The sequence below is a fragment of the Conger conger genome, chromosome 17, assembly GCF_963514075.1.
Source record: "Conger conger chromosome 17, fConCon1.1, whole genome shotgun sequence".
NCBI lineage: Eukaryota > Metazoa > Chordata > Actinopteri > Anguilliformes > Congridae > Conger > Conger conger.
Genome location: NC_083776.1, coordinates 2300150 through 2305149, shown reverse-complemented (window position 1 = coordinate 2305149; position 5000 = coordinate 2300150). Strand labels below are relative to the sequence as shown.

General features: G+C 49.6%; 1 protein-coding gene across 1 annotated transcript in view; it reads right to left on the bottom strand.

Moving 5' to 3' along the window:
* The window catches only part of LOC133116647 (dystrophin-like), a 177690-nt gene extending 173370 nt beyond the window's left edge, over positions 1 to 4320 (bottom strand). The window contains 1 exon segment of the mRNA XM_061226466.1: positions 4205 to 4320. The gene's annotated coding sequence lies outside the window, so the exon portion shown is untranslated.
* Between the last annotated feature and the right edge of the window lie 680 nt (positions 4321 to 5000).

The window sequence follows — 5000 nt, the reverse complement described above, 5'->3', positions numbered from 1 at the left end:
TCCACACAGCGGCAAAATGTAATTAATCCTGAAGATGCATCGACAAGCTCGAAATTTATCTCACAAGCAGGGGCAGAAATAACAACAACGGGAAAAAAAGAATCTTTACCTCGCTGTATCCTGCCAGTTTTGTACAGAGTATATAAAACATGGTTACCAGCTGCTGGCCTCGCTCTGTTAAGGCACCACACTGGTCTCCAAGGTCTCATCCTGAATCCACACCATGCCTGTGTCGACTATCTTCCGGCAGGTCCCATAGGTCAGTGCACCTTTGGGGGTTATGTCTCCCAGGTTAGAGGAATAACGGTTGGGCAGGAGACTGTTCCATCGCTCTCTAGCGACCCCCACAGGCCAGGAGGGTGCCTGCGGTCTACGTGGCAAAGCCGCTAACGAGACTCGGCTCTACGCCGGCTTGGCCGAAGCTGTAGGCTGAAGGCTGTAGGTGGGTGGCACCACATATTTGGGAGGAGAACCAGGGATGTTGTAACTCTCCCAAATTAGCAAGGACAGATCGCACATTAAAAGCAGCTAAAAATATTAATTTGATATTCCGAATTAGGACGGGAAATCTGCCCATGAAAAAAGGTATTCACGCATGTGTGTGGCACTTGGCACCTTGCACTATGAGTCCAGACAGCACACGTCTTGCTCCTGGTATTCCAATACTGACTTCCAGAGCACTCACACTTTTCAATAACGTGCTAGATTTTAACCATTACATGTAGGCATCCACAATATTGTAAATGTTGTAATAAAGACCACCCTCCCCCCTCCTCGAGAACGATAGCCTGTCACTCCTAGGCATAAGGAAGTCGGCATGTCCTTGGTTCTGAATGTGCTGACTATGCGGACTGTGCATCCGAGCCTGACCAGGAGGGGGCGCTAGCGGGCAATGAGATCAGCGGTACGAGCGAGCTTACCCCCAAGCCAGGCTGGGCCAATTCCTCCCTCGCCAATGCAGACCTCCAGCCACAGCTAACACCGGCGTGAGACCAGGACTCTCACAACCAGGGTGCGCCATTTTGCTTTCAGAATGTCTTTAGAGTGTGAGCCACCCAGGGTCACAGCGGCTGAGAATAGCTCAAAACAGATTTATCAGCCGGTAAACTGAGATTTCCATCCGATGGGCTGATATGATGACACAACAGAACTGGAACGAGGGGCGGCGCGTTTGACGCACCACAGATTCTGTAAATTAAGTGAAGTGCCCTAATCATTGTCACTTGTAATTCTATTTTAATTTATCATTCTTACCCGGCCAAATTCACAAGGAAAGCTAAACAGAGATTTGGTAGCTCTCTAGAATATGAAGATGTTTTCTTAATAGTACAGCAACTGGGCTCGGTTTGCAGGGAGAAAGATGGACAATCTGAGGACTATGCTCTTGGTAAAAGGTACATTAGGTCATTTCTAACGGACAAGAGAGGAATTGCGGTAACAAACACCCTCAAACCACAACACTCTTTACCAATTTTCAAGCAATGACCTTGAATTATTCTACAGTTATACAATGTTTTGGAACAGAGTGTCATTCCGTCAACTGTATATTTTGAAACCCGAATTTAAGGACTATAAACACAGGCAGAGGGTGAGTCAACATGTCAGTTAGCCTTTTTCAATGATAGGAAGAGATTTACAATGGTTTTGTAACAATATTCTCTTACCAAATGTACCTTTAAGTGCACGTATACCTGGACCATATTATGATCAGTCCAGGATTTTAAATGTGTGCCTCTTTCCATAGTAGAGGTCTGAGACCGGGGAAAGAAAAGGCAGAGAGGAGAGAGCAGAAGGCTGTGAACAAGATGGCTGACCTTTTTATTTTAGTTTAATGTTTTATTTTGATCTAAATCCCAAGAGGGCGAAGGGTGAAGGCTTTTTGTTTATTTTACCGAGAAAGTTTATCTCTCTCTCTCTCTCTCTCTCTCTCTCTCCGCACTGTGCATTTATAAATAAATACCGGCTATGTCCGGATTTCCCATCTCACCCTGGGTCCAGCTCTTCTGTGCTCCCAGGACAGCCGCATGGCGTGTGACAAAGCGAGCAACTTGAAGTATTTTATTTGAAAAAATAACACAAAAAATGTTTTTGTTTTTGTTGTTTTTTTCCTTCACAAGTTGACCTCTGTGCTCATCCAATATTGCCCTGAATGTGGAAACTGGGCTGCAGTTTGCATTTGTGCTGTGATGTTACATAGTGAGGAATTGGCATCGGCCAATATAGCCAGATAAATATAGCCTATTGATAACGGCCCAAGCTTTTCCATATCGTGCACCCGTATTTACATAACAAAGCCTCCCCCGTACCTACTTAAAAGGGATGTGCAGGATCTCGATATGTCCGTCCAAAACTCCCTCTATCTGCGCCTGTATTTGGACTGAGGCCAGGAAGGAGGTCTGGCTTGCGCTGGAAACTGTGTAAACAGCGGAAAATGCCAGTCCTCCAGACGAATGTACATTGAAAGCTGGCACGCGGCGTTGTGTTATTTACACCACTTCCAGTTTACACCTCGCCCACCTCGGGATTCTCCGCAAATACACGGAGCGAGAGACACTGCATTTCCCGACATAATCTACACACACACACAGTCATTACTGCCCCACATCAGCAACCGTTCTCTATCTCATTCAGATCTGCACCCTGCGCCATGAATGTGCTGACGGTGCGGACGGTGCATCTCATAGACTGTGACACTGTGCATCTTGGTGACTGTGCTGTATCAGCCGAGACTGCGCCATGCCTCATAGTCTATTTTGAATGTCAAACTGTGCGTTTTGGCGACTGTGCTGCATCACTGAGACTGTGCCCCTCATAGACTACGAGCGTATGTCAGAGTCTATGTTAAACTGTCTGAGAAACTGAAACTTCAGTCCTCTCAATGACTGCGCTGTGCATTAATGTCGGGGGAGGTCCTCAGACATCAGTCATCCTAGCAATAGGCATGGCTGCCTTCATGTTTTTCGAGACGCAGAGACAGGCGCATAGATCCTGCCCTCGCCCCTCCCTGTAAATCAACATCCCCCCTGCATCAGAATCGACATGGAAACAGGGCTCCGACGGTCCCGCACAGACCCGCAACGATGTTGGTTTTAGTGTCCGGCCAGAGGAGAGGTCGTAAATTTGGTTCTCGGGAGCGGGTGAGAGTTTGGCCCCTAACCCTGGGCGTGACACGGGAGATATTTCACCGCGCGGGGCCCCGGCCGAGGCGCATAACGAGGGCCCTGACGGATGGGCCCGTTGGCACGGCGACGGCGCCGTTATTAACAAGGGGGGGGAAGAGTGAGCAGTGCCGCAGGGACCGCCGCCTCCACGGGAGCACGCTGTATACACACCGGGAATTAAAGCTTCACAAACGCAGGGACCGACCGCACACTCGACCGCACACTCGACCGCACACTCGACCGCACTCGACCGCAGACAGAACACCAGCCCAGGCTGCTGGTACCCGGCCACCAGCACAATGGCTAACGGCGAGCATTCAACACCGGGCCACGGAGCCCATTAGCGCATCTTAAACTCCATTAGCAGAACACCCCACTGCCACCCTCTTATCCCAGTCTGACTTTTTTTTCCCAACGTGAAGGAAGTATTAATTACTGGGTAATCTCTGGCCAGGTGGCAGCGTTTCCCACTCTGCGCACTCACACGGCGAGCCCCTCTGCCCGCCGGTGTTTCTCAGCCGCGCGCGGGAAACGGCAGCGCTGCCCAGACCAGGGCCAGCGCGGTAATGAGCCCTCAGCGCTGAGCACTGAGACTACCTGCACAAGAGCCCCCGCCACTCAGCCAATTAAGGCCTGCGTTAGACACTCACACACTCTCACACACACACACACACACACACACACTCACTCACACACACACTCACACACTCACACACACACTCACACCCACCAATCACTCACACACTCACTCACACACACACACACACACACACACACACACACACACATACACCCACCCACCAATCACTCACACACACACTCACACTCACCAATCACTCACACACACTCACACACACACACACACACACTCACACCCACCCACCAATCACTCACACACACACACTCACACACACACACACTCACACTCACCAATCACTCACACACACACTCACACCCACCAATCACTCACACACACACACACACACACACACACACACCCACCAATCACTCCCACACTGCACCCTCTCCCCTTCCACACTCACCCTCGGGGTCCAGGAGCTGCACGATGCCCAGTTGTTGTTTGGCGAGGCTGAAGGCATGGTCCAGTCTCTCGATAGCGGTCTGCTTCTCCACACCCTTCCACTCGAACAGCTCCGGCCTGCGAGAAAGCGAAAGTGGAGATTAATCTGGCAGCACTGCTCCCAAAAACATACAGTAATCTCACAGGGCTTCTCCGGTCCGAGCCGTGTGGGTCTGTGACCGTAATCAGCTACACGGCTCCCTCGCTTCAGCGGACAAAAGGGCCCTTCATCTCGCCCAAAAACGCCAACGAAACACGCTCTAATCTCCGGGGTCGCACGCGGCTTCAGCTCCGTTATCTAAATATCCTGCCCGCATCCGCAACAAAAACCTACTTTTCTTCCAGGGAAAAAAAATAAATATATATATATATATATATATATATATATATATATATATATATGCCAAACAAAACGAATGTGAAATCTACTTTTTCCAACTTTTTCTGACTGTGTGCTCTGCCACTTAGCACAAAAAGCTAAAAGACAGGAACACAGAGAGCGACAGAAGAGAGGACACTGGTGAAAGTGGAGGGGGAAAAAGAAATAGGATCTGAAAAAAGAAGAAGTCGGCAATACCAATAAGACCGTTCAGCGGAGAGACCGAGATCTGCCGCGTCTGAGCGCAGAGACACGATGACTGCAGACAATGTTTGAGTAATGGGCTCCAAGCTGGGATTGACTGCATTGGATACAAGGAGTATTTTAGATTCAGGGCCCACAAAATCACAGCGAGCAAAATAACAGCGCACCACTCAGA